A 23723-nucleotide genomic window follows, 5' to 3' on the forward strand; every position below is an offset into this window, starting at 1 on the left:
AAAACAGATTGGAAACTACATTGGCCTCTTCACTATTCCTCAACTGAGGCACACTCCAATCAATCATAGGGCTTTTGTACTGCTGGTCTCCCTTCCAGAAATAGTTATCCTCAATTCCTGTGTGAATTACTTTTTCAGATTTTTATTAAAATGTTACCTTCTCAATCAACCTACCCCTCATCATCTCACTTAAAATTGACCTCCCTCCACCCTAGAACTCTCATTTCCTTTTCTTCCTCCTTATTTGACTATGGTATTTTTCATTAGCTATAATACTGTACATTTTTTGTACTCATTTGATTTATTGACTATCTTGTAAAATATGACTATCTTTCCTTTAGAGTTTAAGCTCCACCGTGGCTTAAACTGACTCTCTTTTGTTCATTTCAATATGCTCACTTCATAAACAGTACATGGGGCATAATAGGTACTCAATAAATATTTGTTGACCATGAAAAAGGAAGGATTGAAGAATTAAGAACCCAATTAAAACAGAGTACTCCTAATGCCATGCTTTCTTCTTGACTCTGTCTTCATACTTGTTACCTCAACCTGAGATCTATTCCTCCCTCTTCGTTACTCAGACTTTTCAACTGGGTAGACTCTTGTTTATTCTCTAAAACAGTGTTAGCTGGTACTTCCTTTGGGAAACCTACACTTTTCTACTTTTCCTCTTACACCACTCCCAGATAGTCACCACCACTTCTGTACTTTGACATTTTACACATAAATTTATTATACCACTATTACATTTTATTGTATGCATTTGTTGGTATAAATGTTACCATTTGTTGTTACAGTATTACAAATAAAAAGCGCTTTCAAGACAAGGATTATATTTGGTTGGTTGGGAATTCTGGTAAGAACTAAAACATCTGTTACTTCTCTCTCCTTTTATTATGTGTTATCTTAGAAGTATTCAGAAGGGTGACTTTTGAATTAGATCTTTAAAAGCAAATGAATTTAAATAGATAATAAGGAATGACATAGATATGGTTTTATTCATGAGAGTTCATTTTTTAAATTTTTTTAGTTTACTTATGTTTGAAACAGAATTCATTGAATTTTGAAGATCATGTTAATAATTACTCACTATAGAAAGAATATCTCTATCACCTTTTACCTTAATGAAGCATTAACTTGAAGGTTAATTATAAGAAATATGGGCAGCCCTGGTGGCGCAGCGGTTTAGCGCTGCCTGCAGCCCAGGGTGTGATCCTGGAGACCCTGGATGGAGTCCCACGTTAGGCTCTCTGCATGGAGCCTGCTTCTCCCTCTGCCTGTGTCTCTGTCTCTCTGTGTCTCTAAGAATAAATAAATAAAATCTTAAAAAAACATTATAAGAAATGTGAAAATTTGCTGATAAAAGCATGGAAAATCATAAATCAACGTGAACAAGTAGAGAATATGTAAAATTCAAATTTGGGGACTCTGAATTATTGCTTGTTTCTGAAGAAAAGAAGGTCAGAAAAGCCATCGCATTAGTCCCATTGCCCTTTCTTTGAGTATTCAGTAACACTAAGAGGAATGTGTAGCACAAGTATCTCAGCATATAATGAAAGCACAAAGTATAGTTTAAGAAGAAATCTGAGCTTTTTGCTGCCATCCAATTGTCAAATTAGAAGCAACACTTACAAGAAAATTTACTTTAACTTTTACATGGACATAATCATTCATTTTTCCAAAAATTTGTACCATTTGACATTGCAATAAAATTGGCTCAAAGCCTGGATTCCTCTCCAGCTGGTTATCTACCTGAAGAAAGTTGGGAGATATATATATATATATGTTTTAAATGTATATCAATCATGTATACATGACTAAAAACTGCTTACCTTACCTTTCTATTTTCCCTGAATGCCTGAATTTTTTCTATGTTGCTACTGCTGTTTACAACTTTTTTTGTCCCTCAGGTTGAGAAGGTTCTTATACCATCAAGGATTCTTTTGTTAAGTAGCAAATTTTCGGTGTGAACTCAAAGAAACTAGGACATGGATCTGGTCAGTTACAACAGGAAAAGGAGACTACAGTGGTTCATTTGGACTGTAGGCTTGAAAATGATATGAAAGCCTGGAGTTTCGCATGTGCTTCACCATTCTTTGGAGAGGATGTTTGCAGAGGTCAACAGGATTGATAGGACATACAAGGCTGTTGACACAAGGATTAATGCATTCTGGGATGGCCTCTCACTCTGAAAAAACCTTGAACCTCCTACTGTTTAAGTCTTCCCTCATTTAAAATTCTCTAATGGGGTGCCTGGGCAATTCAGTCAATCAAGTATCTGACTGTTGATTTTGGCTCAGGTCATGACCCCACGGTTCTGGGATTGAGCCCTGTGTGGAGCCCCACATGGGGCTCGGTGTTCAGCATGGAGTCCACTCGAGATTCTCTCTCTCCCTTTCCCTCTGCTCCTCCCTCAGGCTCTCTCTCTCTCCCTCTCTCTCTCTCTCTCTCTCAAATAAATAATCTTAAAGTAAAATTCTCTAATGGCTTTACATTACAGTTTGAATGCCCCACTCTTCCCATTATAAATGGTCTGGCTCTTGCCTACCTCTCTGATCTTATCTCAAACCACTCAGCTCTTCACTCTCTCTGATCTTATCTCAAACCACTCAGCTCTTCACTTACTATGCTCCAGCCACAATTGGTCTTGATTATAAACTTTGAATGCCAAATTCAGTGCTGTTGCTTTTTCCGAAAAGGTTCTTCTCCTGGCTCTTTTATGACTAGACTTCTATGATTTTTCAAGTCCAAGCTTACATGTTACCTCTCAGAGAAGACTTGGTGACAACACGACTGGGCATGTTACAGCAGGAACAACTGCTCTTGGGCCATCAGCCCAATCCTGACAACACTGTAAAATTAAACCATAAATTCAATCAGTGCAACAAACAAAAAGTGAAACTTCCTATCAGTCTCCTGTTTTTTTTTTTTTCATTCCTCCTTCCTCCTTTTGTGATCATGCTGCAATGTATCAGCAACAATTCTTGCAAAATTAAATGCCAATTTGCTTGGATTATTTTCCCAACATTCAATTAAATGCTCAATTCCAAAATGTAGAAGTCATCCTCCATTCTTCCCTTTCCCTCACTTATGATTTAATAGGATAATTTAATAGAATAATTCCTATTATCCATCCTCCAGATCATATTCAAATGTCTCACAGGGCCGTCACTCTGATCAAAGCTACCATTCTCTTTTTCTAAACCTAGTACAATAACCTGGTCATTGGTCTCCCTCCTTTCCATTCCCAGCTATTTGTCAAATCACCCAGAGTAATCATTGAAAAACAGGAATCAGTTTAGACCACTCACCCATCAAATATTTTATAAAGACTTTGCATTATAGTTTGAATGTCCAACTTCTCCGTTACACTCTGTCTCCTCCTCACCTCTTTGACCTCATCTCAACCACTCAGCTCTTTGTTCACTGTGTTCCAGCCACTCTGGCCTTGCTTCTGTTCCTTAAATGTGCCAAACTCAGTTTCTTGTTCCTTTTTTCTATTTTTCCCCTTCCACTCAGACTGTGTCCTCTTACTCCCCAGAAGGAGGAGAAGAACAATCATCAATGGCAATAGACAGTTGAGGAAGCAACACCTAAAGCCAGCTTCATGCTGAGGAGAGAACACTGTGCCACCTCCTCATGGTTTCAGGTACTCTACATTCAAAGAAACTTCTCTACTAACAAACTATAGAAATGACCTCTGAAAGCATAGTCTTTGTTGTTCCTTTTTTCTAAAAGTCTCCTGGTTCTTCATATGATTGGCTTTCTATGATTTTTTCAAGTCTAATCTTAAGTGTCCTCTCTCACAGAAGACTCCTGTGATGACACTCCTAACATCACTCCTAACCCCCACTCAGATTCTCTGTCATATCACGCTATTGTTTTTCCTTCATAGCACTTCACTGTGAGATGTAATATTTGGTATTTAAAGGTTTGTCTGTATATCTTCTTTTATTCCCTATAGAATATATGCTCCAAGAGGATAAGGATCTTGGCTGTCTTATTAACTACTATCTCCCTAATGCTAGAATAGTACATGGCACATGGTACTGCACAACAAATATTTCAACAAATGTTTTAGAATAGCTAAACAACAATTATGAAAGGGGGCTCCTTTTTTAAAATATCCATGGCAAGCTATATAATGATCAGTGAACACTGTTGGTGAGCACTCACACTGTCCAGACTGACAATTCCCCCCGGATATACTGTCCTGTAGAGTTATCCATCTGGACCCTCCAGAGCAGGCTGCTTGGTTTTGTGACTTGGGCAGTTGGTGGGCTCCAGAGAGTTAGCACTCCATTGTTACAGTACATCTGAGAAAGGCTTTCTGACATTTTTATATTAAACAACCTGGTGTTTTATTTACCAGTGGTGGTCATTTCCTAATTCCTTCAAATAATTGAAATAACCTCATAATTTCTGATTATGTACCCAAATTTTCACTACTCTACACAGACTAAATTTCCCTAAGCTTTGAGTAAACATAAGTTTTACATGAAAGGGAAGAAAGGAAGAGCTGGAAAGCTACTCAGTTAACCCATAACCAGACCAGATTTAGCAACACAACTACAAGATTGAGTCCAGAGATACTAACTCTAATTTATTTCCATTATAAATTTATGAGAAACATTTCTTGAAACATATTAACTTATTCAGAGAAAGATGCATTCCTAGGAGAATAAAATAATATTGTTATACTACAAGGAAATGGAAATGTTCCGAATACAAACCTCCAAACTGAGAGGATTGTCTTGGTAGGACAATACACATGGAGACTTTGCCATGTATTTTCTAATATAGTTTCAATTTCAAAACACCTAAAAATTCATGTATAAAAGATAATGATTGCCTAAATATAAATCTCTTCACACCATACCCTCCAAAACATAAGAGCAACAAGGAAGTCAAATAAAGCCACATGTGACCCAAATCTTCAGCATTACAAGAAGAGAGAAAATACCATCAAATTCAAATTACTTGTAAGTAAATAAATAAGTACCAAATTCCAGAGTTCTCATTACTGCTACCTGCCTATGTTGTGTCTGAAGAGTAAGAGAAGGGAGGCTAAGAGATTCCTTGGGGGAACAGTTCACATATGAACTGCAGGAAAAGCACCTTAGGAAAAAAAGACTTCACCAACAAAATCCAAATATTGGCCTGAATCTGGGAATTCACAGCACCAAGCATCTGGAAGGTACTCAAAAATGAGAAAGTGGCAGAAGACTTAATAGAATTATTACTGGGGGAGAAAAATTAATAGAGAAAATTTGTCTCTTGGGAAGATGTGGTAGTAAGAGAGGAGGAAAAGGTAAAAAAGTAGAAAAGAAAAGTAACAATCTCACAGAATCAAAGAGGGCAAAAATAAAACAACTTGGCTAGCTCCACCATCACTAAAAAGAGACAATAATATCCTTTAACTAAACAATAGTTTGATAAACTAAAAGAGGTAGCTCTCAAACCTTGTCCATTAGATGTTAAGAAAAAGAAAAAGGTCAAATTTCATATAGAGTTATTGAAAGAAGAAAATGCAAACTGTGAATCAAATATTTCAGTTGAGAAAATTCTCCTCTCTCTCTCTCTCTCTCTCTCTCTCTCTCTCTCACACACACACACACACACACACACACAAATGGAGAAAACTGCAACACAGCACTTGAATCAGAATTTTAAATCCTCAACAAGAATTTAAAGGCATTTTTTAAAAACTAAGAATCAGAGGTGCCTGGGTGGCTCAGTCAGCTAATCATCTGTTTTCAGCTCAGGTCATAATCCTGGGGTCCTGGGATTGAGCCTATGTAGGGCTCCCTGCTCAGCTAGGAGTCTGCTTCTCCCTCTCCTGCTGGTGCTCTCCTCACTGTCTCTTTCAAATAAATAAAATCTTTTAACCAAAAAAAAGTAAAAATCAAAAAATTTAAAAATTAAAAATAGCAACAACAAAAATCTCATAGGAAGAAAGCAACAAGAGTTAAACTAGCTCAAAAAAGTTTAACAAAGAGATAAACCATTCCTTAAAAAAATAACATATTACAAAATACTCAAGGGATAATAAATCCAAATGAAAATTTAATCAGGGCTATTGAAGAAAGGAAGAAAAACAATCAAGTAAATGCAATAAGATAAAGAAATAAAAATGATTAAAGAGATGGTAAATGAAACAGAAGCCAAGCTAAGAAGGTCCAGCATGCATATAACTAGTTTCTGAAGAAAAGCAAAACAATCTAATAGCAGTAATATTTAAAACCATAATCTAACAAAGCTTTCAAAACACAGCTAAATTTATATACTGAAAGGGCCCCTAGTGTACCTGAGAAAGTTAACTCAGAGCAATAGATTCTCAACATCTTAGTAAAACTATTAGTCTTCAAAGAAAAAACAAAATCATAAGGATTCCTGGACAAAAACATTAAATTAGAAAAATAAAAAAAAATTACACTGGCGTCAGACTTTTCAAGGGCAAAGTCACAATATAGCAGCATTTCAAAAAATCTGACAAAGTGTGAACCAAGATTTTATATGCAACCAAGCAACCCTTCAAGTATCAAGTCTATAAACATAAACAACTTTGAATGAGAAGGAACTCAAGATACACTATAACCAGGAGCTCTTCATGAGGCTTCTATGTAAGATGAGCTTAATCAAAAACTAGGCAACTAAGAAGCTTCTACAAAAGGACAGAAGATGAGCATTTCATATACTTAATTATAGAACTAATACAGGTTTAGGTGTAAGTTTAGAAATGTAAACATCAAATATTCCGTCAAGAAAAATAATGCAACTAATAAATGGAAGGACAAAATAGATAGAAGAAAGTGGAATAAGAGCATCAGCTGTTGTAAATGTAATGAGTGGAATCAAAGAATGCCATTTACTTTTCACAAATGGCAGAGTGATACATTAAGTAAGAAATAAGATGATTAAAGGCACTATAAAAGGTATATGTGAATAGGCATATATGAATAAAACATAAGACAAAACTCCCTCAATATCAAAAGAAATGTTGAATAAATGAAAGAAGCATTCATAAATACAGAGAGAGGTAAATACAGAAAGAGGTACAGAAAATATAACACACTAGACACCGTAATTATAACATTACAAAACACCATATCAATCATAATGAGTATGAACAGGTTTCACTTACATACTAAAGGAAAAGATTTTCAAATTGGCTCCTAGAGCAAACCCAGCTCTCCCCTGTGCACAAGAGATATAGTTAAAGCAGTAATTCAAAAGTTTGAAACATAAAGGCAAGGGTAAAGACATAGTAGGCAAATGGGAACAATAAGGAAGCAGGGCCTGTGTTTCTGATACCAAAGTAAAATTCAAGCCAAAAAAACATGAAATGAGAACAAAAAGGGCATTTTAAAATGCTAGAACCCACAATTCACAAGGAGAAAATAAAAGTCATATGTATGCACCAAATAATACTGTAACCATTTATTGAGAACAAACCACAAGAGAAACAAGAAGAAATAGTAACATTAAAAATAGGAGATTTTGACACATTATTTTTAGTTCAAGACAAACCAAATTTAAAAATTTGGGCTAGAGAAAATCTAAATAACATAATCAACAATATAGAATGTATGGAGATATAGCAAACACTACACAGCAATATGGAGAATATGTTTCCTTGTCAAATGCACATAGAATAGTCACAAAAATTAACCATATATTAGGTCACAAAGAAAACATCAGTAATTTCCATATTAGAAGCAATTGCAACAACACTCTGATCACAGTGCAAAACAACTAGAAATTAAAAAAATATCATGTGGAAAATTTTAAAAACCCTCTATTAAATAAAGTAGAAGAGGAAATGCAATGATTAGTTACAAAATCTCTGAAAAACGAAAGGTAACTAAACCAATACATTGTAGAATCTGTGGGGTATATTTAAAGTAATAATGGGGGAAATTTGGTCTTAAATATCTATATCAAGAGTCAGACAACTACATTCCTCAGGGGCAAATCCAGTTCAGTGCCTGTTTTGTATGATCTGCAAAAACAGTTCCACTTATTTATATATGTCTTATGGCTGCTTTTGCACTACAGCTGCAGAGTTGGATAGTGGTAACAAAGATTATATGGCTCATAAAACCTAGAATTTATACTATTTATAAGGTCTTTACAAAAAACAGTTTGCTTCTTCTCACTCCATAGCAATAGAAATATAGATAAAAATGAAATAAGTAAATCCTCAACTTAAAAAAATTTTAAAAAGGAAGCACAATGAGCACAATGAAGAAAATGATAGAGATAAACAGAGATTAGTTAAAAAGGGAACAGAAAATAGTCTATTAAATTAAATCAAAATCTTAATTGTAAAAAAAGGTAAAAAAATTAGGCAAAATATTAGCTAAATGAAAATATTTTTTAAAAGGGAGAAGAAATAACATGGAAGAAATAACTATTAATTCAGGGGGAGAAATCAAATCATATTATGTACATAATATAATTAGAAACAAATTTTGCACACCTGCGTAAAAAATGGAAAACATATGAAATTAATAATTAATAGTTCACTAGAAAAATAAAATTTATCAAAATTGTCCTGTAGATAATAGAATAATTTCTGTAAAAGATGCAGTGAAAGTTATCAGATTAAAAACAAAACAAAACAAATTTTTTGCAACATAAATCAACAGATACAGGGATAATATACCTAGTATATAAAGAAGTATATTTTTATCTAGATTAAAAAAATCAAAATTCTATAGAAAGAGTGGCAAAATACGTTAATATAGATAAATTCACAAAGACCATGTGATCCTTAGACACATGAAGTGGCATTCAATGTTATTTATAATAAAAGAAAAAAATAATAAAAGAAATGTATTTATTTATTTTTAAGATTTTATTTACTTATTCATAAGAGACACAGAGAGAGAGAGGCAGAGACACAGGCAGAGGGAGAAGCAGGCTCCATGGACCGGGAGCCCGACGTGGGATTCGATCCCGGGTCTCCAGGATCGCGCCCTGGGCCAAAGGCAGGCGCCAAACCGCTGCGCCACCCAGAAAATTAAATTAGGACCTCACTAAGTTACCTCTTCTCACAATAGATTGACAGAAATTCAAAAACTTAATAATGCACTCTGTTGGCAAGGCCGTGGAAAGACAAGCACTCTCATGCATTGCTGTCTGTGGTAAAGCAAAATTGTACAACTCTTCTGGAGAATTTGGCAATATCCAACAAAATTATATATGCATTTACATTCTGTACCAGAAATCCCACCTCTAGGAGGGTATGTTTGGAACAGTATGAAAATTCACGTTGCATATTATTTGTAATGACAAATTATTGCAAATTACCTAAATGCCTAAATAGAAGGTTTGGTCTACTAAACTACACCCGCATGGTGGCAGACTATGTAGTTGTAAAAAAAAAAAATTAGGAAAACTTCTCTGGATAGGGTGATTTTTAGGATATATTAATAAAAATAAAACAAAGTGCGTATCAATATATGACATACTCTTTGTGTATGTGTGGTGTGTGTGTGTGTGTGTGTGTGTGTGTGTGTGCATGTGCGTGCTTTCTTTTGCAAAAAGAAACAGGGAAGATGCCAGAAAACAATGAAATTGGTTACTGGCAAGGATACATGGGAGTAGGAGACAGTAAAAGGCATACAGCTGAGAATGATGCATGTCTGGTTTACATTTTTTGTAGAAGTATATTAATTTTCTCCTTATTAAAATACGAAAATGAAAGAAATTAAAACCTTATGCAATCAAAAGCAAATGAACCCAAATGAATTACATAATCATACTGAGGTGGTATAGGGAGACCTAACCCAACTAACTTTTAAACTTGACTAAATATCCGCAATCTATTTTTTAGAAAATCAAATAAAACCTTATAGGCATTTTGGAGAGTATACTATTCATAACTATATCAATTATTTCTGCTTGTTTTGGTTTTTGTTTTATTGAGGTATAATTGGCATATAACATTATAGTAGTTTCAGGTATATAGTATAATGACTCTGTGTAGTAATGCTAACCACAATAAGTCTAGTTACCATCTGTCACCATACAAAATTACAATATTTTTCTTGCGTGAAAACTTTTAGAATTTACTCTTTTAGCAACTTTCAAATATGCATTACAACATTACTGAGTACAGTCACCGTGGTGTACATAATATCACCATGAGTTATTTATTTTATAATATGAAATTATGCCTCTTAACTCATTTCACCCATCCCCAAACTTCTTCTCTGCTAGCAACCACTGATCTGTTTTGTATCTATGGGTTTTGTTTGTTTATTTTGGTTTTTTTGATTCCACACATAACTGAAATCATACAGTATGTCTTTCTTTTTCTGACTTATTAGCGTAATTCCATCAAGACCCACCCATGTTGTTAAAAATGGCAAGATTTTATTCTTTATTTAAGGCTGAGTAGTATTCCATTGTATGTATGTGTGTGTGTATCACATCTTCTGTATCCTTTCATTAATTGATGGTTACTTAACTTGTTTCCATACCTTGGCTATCATAAATAATGCATGGGAGTGCATATATCTTTTCAAATTACAGTTTTTGTTTCTTCAGATAAATATGTAGTACTGGAATTACTGGATCATATGGTAGTTTTATTTTTAATTTTTTAAGAAAACTCTATACTGTCTTCCATAGTGGCTGCACTAATTTACATTTCCCACCAACAGTGCACTAAGTTTCCATTTCCCCCATATCCTCCCCAACACTTCTTTTTTTCTTTCTATTTGGATAATGGCCATTCTAATAAGTATAAAGTGGTATCACATTGTGGTTTTGATTTTTCATTCCCCTAATGATTAGTGATGTGCATCTTTTCTTGTGCTTATTGGCCAACTGTATAGCTTCTTTGGAAACATGTCTATTCAGGTCATCTTCTCATTTTTTTATTGTTTCTTTGCTATTGAGTTGTATGTATCCTTTATATTTTTGGATATTAACCTTTTATTGGATATATAATTTACAAAAATTTTATCTCCTTAAATAGGTTACCTTTCATTTTGTTGATGATGTCCTTTGCTGGGTAAAAGCTTTTTAGTTTGATATAGTTGCCTTTGTTTATTTTTGCTTTTGTTTCCTTTGCTTTTGCAGTTAGGACCAAAAAATCATTGTTGAGACTGAAGTTAAAAAGTTTATCACTTCTGTTTTCTTCTAGAAGTTTTATGGTTTCAGGTCATTCGAGTCTTTATTCCAAGTTAATTTTTGCGTATGGTGTAAGATGATAGGTCTAATATTATTTTATTGCTTATAGCTTCCAGTTTTCTCCACACATTTATTGAAGAGCTTGTCCTTTCCCCATTGTATATTGTTGCTTTTTTTCAGTAAATTAACTGACCATGTATCTGTGGGTTGATTTCCTGGATCTCTATTCTGTTCCACTCAACTACCTTTCTCTTTTTATACCGGTATCATATGCTTTGCTTACTATAGTTTTGTGATATAGTTTGAAACCAGGTGGTATGATGCCTCCAGCTTTGTTTTCTTTCTCAAGAGTGTTTTGGTTATTCAGGGTCTTTCGTGGTTCCATGCAAATTTTAAGATTATTTGTCCTATCTCTGTGAAAAATGCCATTGAAATTTTTATAAGGATGGCATTGAATCTGTTATAACTGTATCAGTTCTGATGACATGATACTCTACATAGAAAACCCAAAAGCTTCCACCCCAAGACTGCTAAAACTCATACAGCAATTTGGCAATGTGGCAGGATATAAAATCAATACCCAGAAGTCAGTGGCATTTCTATACACTAACAATGAGACTGAAGAAAGAGAAATTAAGGAGTCAATCCCATTTACAATTGCACCCAAAAGCATAAGATACCTAGGAATAAACCTAACCAAGGAGGTCAAGGATCTATACCCTCAAAACTATAGAACACTTCTGAAAGAAATTGAGGAAGACACAAAGAGATGGAAAAATATTCCATGCTCAGGGATTGGCAGAATGAATATTGTGAAAATGTCAGTGTTACCCAGGGCAATTTACACGTTTAATGCAATCCCTATCAAAATACCATGGACTTTCTTCAGAGAGTTAGAACAAATTATTTTAAGATTTGTGTGGAATCAGAAAAGACCCCGAATAGCCAGGGGAATTTTAAAAAAGAAAACCATATCTGGGGGCATCACAATGCCAGATTTCAGGTTGTACTACAAGCTGTGGTCATCAAGACAGTGTGGTACTGGCACAAAAACAGACACATAGATCAATGGAACAGAGTAGAGAACCCAGAAGTGGACCCTGAACTTTATGGTCAACTAATATTCGACAAAGCAGGAAAGACTATCGACTGGAAGAAAGACAGTTTCTTCAATAAATGGTGCTGGGAAATTGGACATCCACATGCAGAAGAATGAAACTAGACCACTCTCTTTCACCATACACAAAGATAAACTCAAAATGGATGAAAGATCTAAATGTGAGACAAGATTCCATCAAAATCCTAGAGAAGAACACAGGCAACACCCTTTTTGAACTCGGCCACAGTAACTTCTTGCAAGATACATCCACGAAGGCAAAAGAAACAAAAGCAAAAATGAACTATTGGGACTTCATCAAGATAAGAAGCTTTTGCACAGCAAAGGATACAGTCAACAAAACTCAAAGACAACCTACAGAATGGGAGAAGATATTTGCAAATGACATAACAGATAAAGGGCTAGTTTCCAAGATCTATAAAGAACTTATTAAACTCAACACCAAAGAAACAAACAATCCAATCATGAAATGGGCAAAAGACATGAACAGAAATCTCACAGAGGAAGACATAGACATGGCCAACAGGCACATGAGAAAATGCTCTGCATCACTTGCCATCAGGGAAATACAAATCAAAACCACAATGAGATACCACCTCACACCAGTCAGAATGGGGAAAATTAACAAGGCAAGAAACCACAAATGTTGGAGAGGATGTGGAGAAAGGGGAACCCTCTTGCACTGTTGGTGGGAATGTGAACTGGTGCAGCCACTCTGGAAAACTGTGTGGAGGTTCCTCAAAGAGTTAAAAATAGATCTGCCCTATGACCCAGCAATTGCACTGTTGGGGATTTACCCCAAAGATACAGATCCAATGAAACGCCGGGACACCTGCACCCCGATGTTTCTAGCAGCAATGTCCACAATAGCCAAACTGTGGAAGGAGCCTCGGTTCCATCGAAAGATGAATGGATAAAGAGGATGTGGTTTATGTGTACAATGGAATGTTCCTCAGCCATTAGAAATGACAAATACCCACCATTTGCTTCAATGTGGATGGAACTAGAGGGTATTATGCGAAGTGAAATAAGTCAATCAGAGAAGGACAAACATTATATGTTCTCATTCATTTGGGGAATATAAATAATAGTGAAAGGGAATAGAAGGGAAGGGAGAAGAAATGGGTAGGAAATATCAGAAAGGGAGACAGAACATAAAGACTCCTATATCTGGGAAACGAACTAGGGGTGGTGGAAGGGGAGGAGGGCAGGGGGTGGGGGTGAATGGGTGACGAGCACTGAGGGGGGCACTTGATGGGATGAGCACTGGGTGTTATTCCGTATGTTGGCAAATTGAGCACCAATAAAAAATAAATTTATTAAAAAAATACTTATCAATTCCAAAGGGGGGAAATGTATTCAGCTAAGGAGATGTCATCATAGAACACAAGAAGAGCTTCTACTTTGAAAAAAAATGGTTAAATAGTTTTACAAGAAGAGGAAGGAAAGAGTGTAGATGGTTCTGAAGGAAACATAGGAGAGGTCAGTCTTCATCTTTAGATCTTTAGATATTTTGAAAATGACATGTAGACAATCGATATTTTATAAAATAAACATACAACTTATTATTGTAGAAATAAATACCAGAAAAAAATAATCAAAAGAGTTAAAAGTTTGGCCTAAGGAAAACAGAAATTGAGAGTGAGAGGGTGGGTAGCGAAGGGACATTTGTTCATACTTTGTATCCCTACAAGGAATTTGTTCATGCAATGGTGACATATTTGAAGAGCTAGATTTCAGACTATCACAGAATAATCTGGTGGTATCATTCTAGAACTATTTTCCTGGGATGATTGATACCCTAGGTCATTCCTCTGTCCTTTTTTTTATTATGCCCGATGTTTTTGTCCACCAACCCCCTTCTTTTCCTACCATTTCTTCACTGTGGATCAAGATGTATACTTGTAACTTTGTCCTCTCTCTTCTTGTCTAGCTAAGTAAACACACAATGCTGGAAGTTCCTAGAGTTATTTAATGCAATAATATAATGAAATAGGTATAAAAAGTCACAGCTCAAGAAATATTTTATAAATCTAATGACTTAAAATTGCTACTCTTGGGGGTCCCTGACTGGCTCAGTTGGTAGAGTATGTGACTTTTGATTCTGAGCTCAAGCCCTACATTGGGCGTGGAGTCCACTTTAAAAAAATAGCTTCTCTTAGTCTTACCTGAACTATAAATAAATATACCTCATCTTGACACTGAGCTTTCACTGATCCTATCTTTGCTTTTGTTTTGAGAGTCAGATCCACTTTTCTATTTCTTTGAAATGACAAAAGAAATATAATTTTAGAAATTCAGTTCTCATAAAGTATATACTTATGCATCTTTACAAGGGGAAAAATACAAAGCTGCAAAGGCACTAAAAATGGATTAATATACAAAAGGTAAAGGAAAGCAGGACTAAAAGAGGGATTTTCAGGCAGGAGGAAGAGACAGAGGGATTGGATAAATTATCTGTTGGTTATAACCTCTGGACCTTCCCAGGTGATCTGAAAGGGAGAGCAAGGAGAGGTAGAAGGAAGTGGCAGGCCACTCCAGACCAGCAGGTGGCAGGTTAATATGCAAGGGAACCTATGAGGTTTGTCTTGGGCAGCCACAAGACATAGATCTCTGTCTCTGCCTGCTAGAATCTTAAAAATTTATGTAGAGGTATGAACTGGATTAGGTCACATAATTTAGATCGGATAATTAATTTAGTTCTCACCAATAATACATTGTTCTCTCAACACTGTTTCCTTGTATAGCTGGGGTTCAAGGGTGCAAAAGCACCCCGCTCTGGGGTTCCCAAGCAGACAAGTTGTAGCTACTCACCACTGACAAAATCCAAAGGCAGAGAGACTGGTGTGGTGAAACAAGAAAGGAATTTCTTTCAGTGAGGCCAATGCTAGGAAGACAGTAGACTGACTAATGTCTCAAAAACTGTCTTCAAAACACCAGAAACACTTCCAGGTTTATATAAAAATAATATAGGACAAAAGGTAGGCGGTGACATGCAGGTGGGAAGTGAAGGTCAAATTGATTATTGTCCTAGAGTCATGGGGTCTTGCCAGCTCAGGGTAGTTCTCACTGCTTGAGGGGATAGATTTGGCTCCTATCAAGAGATGCTTTGCCCACAGGGTCCCTTGCCTGAATTGAGATAACTGGAAAGAAGAACTTAATCAATTAGAAAGTTTGAGGTCAAAATAGAGTTAGTTGAAGTCCTCTTTTACTTGAAATTGATGCTACTGTGGGAATGATGAGCAAAATGTTTCTTCTAAGGACAGGGAAGGGGGTCAGGAGCCTCTGATTCCCCAAGTCCAGGTTGGAGGTCAACTGGTGGTCACATCCTCTCAATGACCTCTTCCACATCACCTTAGGGACAGAATATTAGAAAGTCTAGAAATTTTAAGTATCAAAGTATAGATATAATTTGAAAAGACACCTTCAATTTTGTAATTACTTCTATTTGTTCATAACCATAATATTCCACTTATTTTTAAAAACAGACATTTTTTATGCTCCTCAAAAAATATATCTGGGAATAAGATTTTTTTAAGTAGAAAAAAACTATTATAAAATATCTGACAGTGAACAACCTAAGGTATCTAGAACAGAAACACCAGATAATAGGAACACATGTAGCAGAAGACAATAGCTTTAAACATTGATCATTAAATAAAATCAGTTGAAAGACAATTTTCATTGTATAGGTCACCACCAAAGGAATAAAACAAGAAGTACACTGTCCAAATCTTTAAGCTTGCTCACTTCCGAGGGACCCCCCAAAGCCCCCCTACTCAGCAGGGAGTAGCCAGCTCTGAACTGATGCTCTATAACAACAAAAAGATCGGAATGTTGGGCCAGCCAGATCAAGGGGGATCGGGAGGCACCAACAAGAACCTTCTAGGAAAAGAGGATAGAGAAAAACAAATCTAAGGCTCATTGCATATACTTTCTTTTGTCTTGTCTTGGAGTTACTTTGAAGCATTATTGCTAAATATTTAAGCCAAACCTTCAAAAATGATGAAATATGGCAAAGCCAGGCAACTTGGAACAAAGGAAGGAGGAGTCCTCAGATTCAGCTAGTCTGGAGCAACCCCTATGTGCTCAGTTCCTTTTGAGGCAGGATCTCATCACCGATCTTTAAGATGGACATCGTTATCCTCATTTTTATGAATGAGGACACTGAAACTCAGAGAAAGCAAATGGCTTGCCAAGGCCTTCAATCTAATGAGTGTTAGTGCTGTGATTCAGATCCAGATATTTGCACTCAGATTCCACCATCCTCTGCATTACTTCACGTTGCTTCCCTACAGCTTACTCAAGTTTAGCAAGTCGACAATTGCTTTCTCTTTCCTCTTTTGTTTTGCTGACTTTCCTGCTCTCATCATTTATGCAAAGAATCAAATCAACACAATAACATGTGCCTTGTGCCTAAGTAAACAGGATGTTCCCACTTGCAAGATGGAGTAGCTTGAATTTGTATTCTATCCAGCCTCAGGCATCAATCTCAACCAAAGTGAAAAGGAGGGCAACTCGAACTGCTTCTAAATTTCCCTTACATTCTAGGAGCTGTGCCAAGTGAAATCTTGCAGCTTATACTAAAAAAAAAATCCAAAAGCCAAAAAACAAACAAACAAAAAAGAAAACCTTTGTGCATTCATCCTAGTAAGTAAGCACATAATTCACAAACTCTCTTATTTAAACTATTCCCAATGGTAGCCAAGTAATTTCCCATTTTTTCTAAATATCCCAGTTACATAAATTTTGCATTATTTCCCAAACCATGAAAACTTAAGACAAATATTCACTTCCCTCTCAAAAGGTTAAAAAAAATCTATCAAATTGTCAGTAACTAGCGGTTTCTCCAGGTAGACTCCAAGTTTCTGTGTAGTCACTGGTTACGATGAGACAGGAAAAAGACTACATTAATAGATTCATCCACCCTCCCCTCTTGTTGACCGAACCAAACATCCTAAATAAAATGTTGGGATATTTGGACAAAACAGTTACTTGAAGAATTGAGGTACAGATTATCTGTTGAGGACATTAATTCTTAACTCTAATGAGGAATTTAGACCAAAAATTATATACCATATACTTCTTACATTAGGGAATTCAAAACTGCCAAATTTACCACAACCTAAGAGGGAAGGTATATTGACTTGCTGCCAAGTAATTACATACAATATCTAAGCAGACTAATGGTAGAGAGGTAGTCCTGTTTTATTAATGCTTTTCCATTTATATGCCAAAGTGCTTATATTTTCAGAAAATTCATGAGTCTCTCAGGTCATCTATCCAACAAGACGGCTAATGCAGATGATTCTTTGTGTGTATTATCTAGGAAAAATAAAGACAAAAACACGAAAGTGAACATATATAAAAATCATGCCTTTATAACTTTATCTGCCTCTGTATCTGCCTTCTTTAGTGTTAACGAGTCCAATTTTTTCTTTTCCTAAGAAAAAGAGGCAAAGAAAGGCTAGACTGATGACTTAAAACTGTTCTCAGCCCTTTTGCAGAAATGCTCACTAGTACAATACTGTGTCCTTTTAAGTTTTCCCTTTTGTTAGTAATTATCAAATCAGGGAGGCCATAAAATAATAATTTCGAAGAGCAAATTCCAATTCCTTTATAACAAAAGATGCTCTCATACCAGTTAAACGCTTTATGAGACATATTCTAAAATATAGCATATCCTAAATCCTAGCATTTCTTAACACCCCTACTCCTAACTACTACTTCAGCCTGAGCTAGTCAGTTCTGGCTTGATAACTGTCCCTGGCTGCCTGCCTGCCTCCTCTTGGCTCTCTGCCATCATTTCACCACTCAGCAGTGTAAAGAATGATCATGTGTAAAGATCAGTGTAAAGAAAGTATAAATAGATCATGCCATCCGTATTCTCAAAAATCCTCTAATAACTTTCCAGCTCTTAGAAGGAAAAATTAAAAATTTTCCCCATGCCTTGAAAGACCTTGAGTTATCTGACTCTGGCTTATCTCTCAGTGAACTGAAAGAAGAGGTACATGTGGCCAGGCATAGGGTGTAGTTATAAAATGCTTCCAGGAAACAGGTGTACGGGAGAAATTAGGGTTGTAATTTTGATGGCAAATTTGATTTTCTAAGAATAAGAAAGAAAAAAGTAGTTTCCAAAAAAAGAGAAAAGAAAAAAATAGAGTATTTCCAAGCAGAGATCAAAATGCTTTACATACATATAACTGAAATTAAGGCATGTTGAGTATGTTGGTTAAAGAAAAACTGGTGGGTTTATTTGGAAAAAACTTATCTTTGCATAATTTCAATGTAAGCTTGCTTGTCCATGCCAAGCTGAGAAAGGAAAAAAAAGATTCACTTTGCTATCACTGGAAGAGTTGGAAAGAGTACTGGCCTCCATTTTGCATTTACATTTTCTGTGGGTTTAGTTTTTAAAATTTTTAGATTGACTTTATTTATTTTTTAAAGATTTTATTTATTTACTCATGAGAGACACGGAAAGAGGCAGAGACACAGGCAGAGAGAGAAGCAGGCCCCATGCAGAGAGCCCAATGTGGGACTCCATCCCGGGACTCCAGGATCACACCCTGGGCCGAAAGCAGGCTCTTAACCGCTGAGCCTCCCAGGCATCCCTAGATTGACTTTAAAAGTTAATTATCTTCCAATGAAAAATATAAATATATTTTTAACTAAAGGAGATTATTTAAGAGAACTATATATCAAAATATGGAAATTAAGTCACCTGGGTGGCTCAGTTGGTTAAGTATCTGTCTTCAAGTTCAGGTCATTATCTCAGGGTCCTGGGATCAAGTCCTGCATCAGGACTGCTTGATGGGGAGTCTGCTTCTCCCTCTCCCTCTCTACCCCTCACTCCATTTGTGCTTTGTCTCACTCTCTTAAATAAATAAATAAAAACTAAAAAAATATGGAAATTAAAATATTAGTTGAACAATTTTAGAAATTTTAAATATATCTGAAGTGTTCCTAAGAGTCCAACTAGTTTAAGACTCAAACCTCTGCACAGTATAGGAATACTTTCTTCTACAGCTTTAAACACATGGTTATCTAATTTCCAGTTGAAAATTTCCAGTGATAAAGTGATAAAAACTTTTCATCCTAAGATTCCTTCCATTACAATTCTGATAAATAGAAAAGTCTACATTGAGTTAAATACCTCTTTATAATTCTTATTTACTGATTCTAGATTTGTCTTTTTGACCAATGTAGAATAATTCTAAATTTTTATTGACCTATGTTGTTCTATATATTTGATTACAACAGAATGGTTGTATGGGTATGGAGTAGTTGTATCAGTTGTTTCCCCCTTGTGATCACACCACTGACTGGGAGCTGTGGCTCACTGCCACTGCTCAACATCATGAAAGAGTATTGTGCTGTTTATCTCTAGCCCAGGAAAAGATCCAAATTCAAACTTGAAAATGCAGTTCATAATGCATATTACTTTCACATTATCATAAATTCAAATATCCCTAGGTGGAAATTTGATTACTTTTGCACTCACTATCTTCTACAGTCTAAACATTCTCAGATCCTTCAGGCTTCCTCCCATTGGATGGTTTCCATTCTTTTCACCAGATCATTTTCATCCCTTTGGAGATACTATCGTTTGCAGATTTTTCCATTAAAATATTACATCAAGTGTAGATCTTCCTCAAATATTATGGATTACGTCCCAATGAATCCATCGTTAAGTTGAAAAAATTGTAAGTTGAAAACGCATTTAACACGCCTACCCTGCCGAATATCATATCTTAGCCTAGCCTACCCTAAACGTTCTCGGAACACTTACTTGAGCCTATGGTTGGACAAAATCAGATAACACAAACTCTATCCTATAATAAAGTATTGAACATCTCACATAATTTATTGAATACTGTACTGAAAGTGAAAAACAGACAGTTGTATGGGTACAGAGTGGTTGCATCAGTTTATTCCCCTCGTGATCACACCACTAGCCGGGAGCCATGGCTCACTGCCACTGCCCAGCACCATGAGAGAGTATTATACTGCTTATTACTAGTGCAGGAAAAGATCCAAATTCAAAATTCAAAGTACAGTTCTTACTGAATGTATATTACTCTCATATCATCATAAACTCAAATAACTGTAAGTGGAAACATCTTAAGTTGGGAATCATTTGTACTAAACATAACACCATAGATTTATCACAATCCCTGAAGATGAACATTATATTGCCTTTCTTCATCTATACAATATTTGTAATAGTCATGAGACATTTATACCTCTAGCTTATTAAAACTCCCTTTTTTCACATAAACTTTTATGAAACCAGGTACCTCCCACCTTATACTTTTTTTAATTAAAAACTATTTTATTCAAATACAAAGCTTTAATTGTAACTGTTAGTTGCAATCTTTTGAACTGTTGGGTTCTTGGGCAATTCCCTGGAATCTTGACTGTATTATCTTTCTCTTCCAGTTTTGTTTAATTAATAGATTTGGCAAGATAGCTTATGTCACTATGTTCTTGATACCGTGTTAAACAGAAGAAGATCTCTTACAGTATATCTTACTAGAATATATTTGGAAACAAATGTTCATCTATTTTTAAAATTTTCCTGGTTGTATTGTCATCCAATATACATAGCTCTGAGGATATCCATCAATAATAATGAGACATTTTGTTAAGAAGCTTGATAAAAGTGGTATACAGTAATATATATAATTCTACTGATTTAGCAATCTATTTATCCACACTCCCTAAAATGAGCATAATTTAGGTTAATTTACACTTAGTGATTTCATTTTCTAGTAAATAACACTTTTCATTCTAAGTTATCACAAACCAATTGTTCTGGATTTCCTGTTCTTTTACCGGATGTCTTACTTCAGCCTAATTATTAGCAGAAGACAGTGTGTGTGTGTGTGTGTGTGTGTGTGTGTGTGTGTACATGCATGCACACATATAAAAGAGTTATTTGAATCTATTCACACCATTTCAAACTCCAGGCTTCAATCTCAAAAGCCCGAGTATACCTCCTGCTTTAAGAACTAGTTAAGAATGGGGCACCTGGGTGGCTCAGTCAGTTAAGCATCTGACTCTCGATTTCAGATCAGGTCATGATCTCACAGCCATAATCTCAGGATCTTGAGGTGGAGCCTGTCATGGAGCCCTGAGTGGAGGTCTGTGCTCAGCACGTAGAGTCTACTAAAGATTCTCTCTCTCTTTCTCTCTCTCTCTGCTCCCACTACCTCTCTCTGGGGCCAGGGGAGAGTGGGGAAGAACCACTTCAGAATCAATAATATAATTTATCCCATATTCCTGTAGGTAAAAAGATAAAAAGACACCAAAAAGAATTCTTTTAGGTACTTGGATTGATGAAGTATGCATTGAATGTCTCTGTGGAGCAAACAGAATATTGCAAGTTCTTGACACCAATACAGACCACAGATAAAAAAGAATCGTTGCTAAGTACAAGCAATTTAACAACTTTCAGAAATATATGTGTTAAATTTTTAGTTTTCAAAGTAAGGGTTTAGTTTTACATAGGAAAGTAAGGTTTCAACAATAATGAAATAATCTCTTAATTCTCTTAACATCATCTACTCCCAATTTTAGTATATATTCTACACGAAAGAAAAAATATTTTTTTTTCTTTCCTGGAAGGTATCAGTTTGGCAATGACAGACTAGGTCAGGCTGCTTGGAAAAACATGCTTCAAAAGCTTCTAAGTCATAATTGATCTGGTAATTGATTAGCATTCAGTTCAGAATTGAACTCAGCTATACCAGTACCCACCACGCAGCAAGAGCAACATCATCACACAAAAGGAGTCACATACTCTGAAAGGACTACCACTTGACGCAGGGAGAAGTCAGCAGTGTTGTGGAGTGGAGATGAGTGATGAGCCAGGAGCTCCAGAAGCAGCAGCCAGAAGAATAATGAGTCCTGCACTCAGGTGATAGTCATTGGGTTGTTGCCATCCCTTCTAGCAATTATCTTGATCCTCACCACAATCCTCTTTGACAGACTTTGCAAGAGGAAGTGAGAAGAACCATTGCGGTACCCACATATTTGGAAGTCGATCACATAACCCTTTCTCTAGACCCTAAAGCCTAGGCCAAACATGCAGAATAAAACCTCCCCAAAGCAGGTCTTTTTGTCTCCTTTAATCCCTGCTGTGTCCTATCGGCTTTTAGGCACAGTGCCTGGCACGGAGTTTGTGCCCATAAGAGTTTGTCATGAACGTATCAGTTGGGATAACTTCAAGCTGTATTAAGAAGCATTCCAAATACTATTCCATGTGCATAATCGTCTTTATTTCTTCCTAATTTTCCTTTAAAAACTTAATGCGTATTATTACTATTAGTAGATAACATTTGTTGAGTGCTGCTATGGGCCAAATATTGTTGTAAGCACTTCACAGGAATTAAACTCTTTGACTTAAGCAAATTAAAGAAGCATTCTTAGCTCTCCTTCCACTGCATATTTCACGATTTACATTTCATGCTCAGATGTTGCTGGTCTGATCAAAAACAATCCTCTACTGTAAAGTACTTCAATTTGCCCAACTTCCCATTTCGAGGCCTAAACCAGCCACCCAAAACTCTGGCAGAGCAGATAGCTCTAGCTCTAGCAACTGTCTTTTTTTATTGTGTCAATATTGAGTGACTCATATACGAATTCAGAAGAATTGGATATGAATCACTCAAATTCAGAAGAATTCCAAAGGAGTGCCAACCAGAACAGATTTTGTTTGTAAGTATGTTGTTTATACATTTCAGGTTTTGAGTATGAGAAATGGCCATCAAAAGAATCACACTTGCTCAGGGTAAATTCTAGATTTTTTAATGATTTATGCAAAGCGTATCATGATCTGGTCTCTGCCTTCTAATCAGTCTCATTCCCTGGCACTTTTCATTCCTGAACACACTCTTCAGCTATAATACTACCAATTGTGCCCTAAGCTGGAGTCCTTGACCATCTTTCCAGATTTCAGCATGCTAATGAATGCTTGCTACTCATAAATTTCTATTAGATAAATGAAAGAATGAATAAAGAAGAATCATTGCTGGAGAATGAACTTTTTTTCAACTCCTGTTAGCATTAATGCTAACGATATATTTTGCCAGACATGTCGGTGTAATAATAATAATAATAATAATAATAATAATGCCTCCTTCAGCTCTAACATTATTGTTGCTATGTTTCACAAAAATTCTCCTGAGGCAGCTTTTCAATCCCATCTTCCCAACACTCTCTTAACTCTCCAAAGGCTGAAGTTCAACATGGGGACTCCTGGGTGGCTCAGTGGTTGAGTAGTATCTCCCTTCAGCTCAGGGCCTGATTCCAGGGTCCTGGGATTGAGCCCCACATGGTGCTCCCTGAGTGGCCTGTTCTCCCTCTGCCTTTGTCTCTGCCTCTCATGAATAAACAAGTAAAAATTTTTAAAAAAATCTGTTCAATCTGGAAAGGGTTTGGAGAGAAGAGAAATAAT

General features: G+C 35.9%; 1 long non-coding RNA gene and 1 other non-coding gene across 2 annotated transcripts in view; one reads left to right on the plus strand and one right to left on the minus strand.

Annotated features, from left to right (window-relative positions):
* Positions 1-3511: 3511 nt before the first annotated feature.
* The window catches only part of LOC144296993 (uncharacterized), a 52896-nt gene continuing 32684 nt past the window's right edge, over positions 3512-23723 (plus strand). Inside the window, exon 1 of the long non-coding RNA XR_013363981.1 lies at positions 3512-3652. This is a non-coding gene — a long non-coding RNA (uncharacterized LOC144296993). The remainder of the gene's footprint in view (positions 3653-23723) is intronic.
* Positions 3514-3719, minus strand: LOC144297762 (small nucleolar RNA U3). The gene has a single exon (XR_013364634.1). It is a non-coding gene; the product is annotated as a small nucleolar RNA U3 (small nucleolar RNA).

Source organism: Canis aureus, chromosome 25, assembly GCF_053574225.1.
Source record: "Canis aureus isolate CA01 chromosome 25, VMU_Caureus_v.1.0, whole genome shotgun sequence".
NCBI classification, from domain to species: domain Eukaryota; kingdom Metazoa; phylum Chordata; class Mammalia; order Carnivora; family Canidae; genus Canis; species Canis aureus.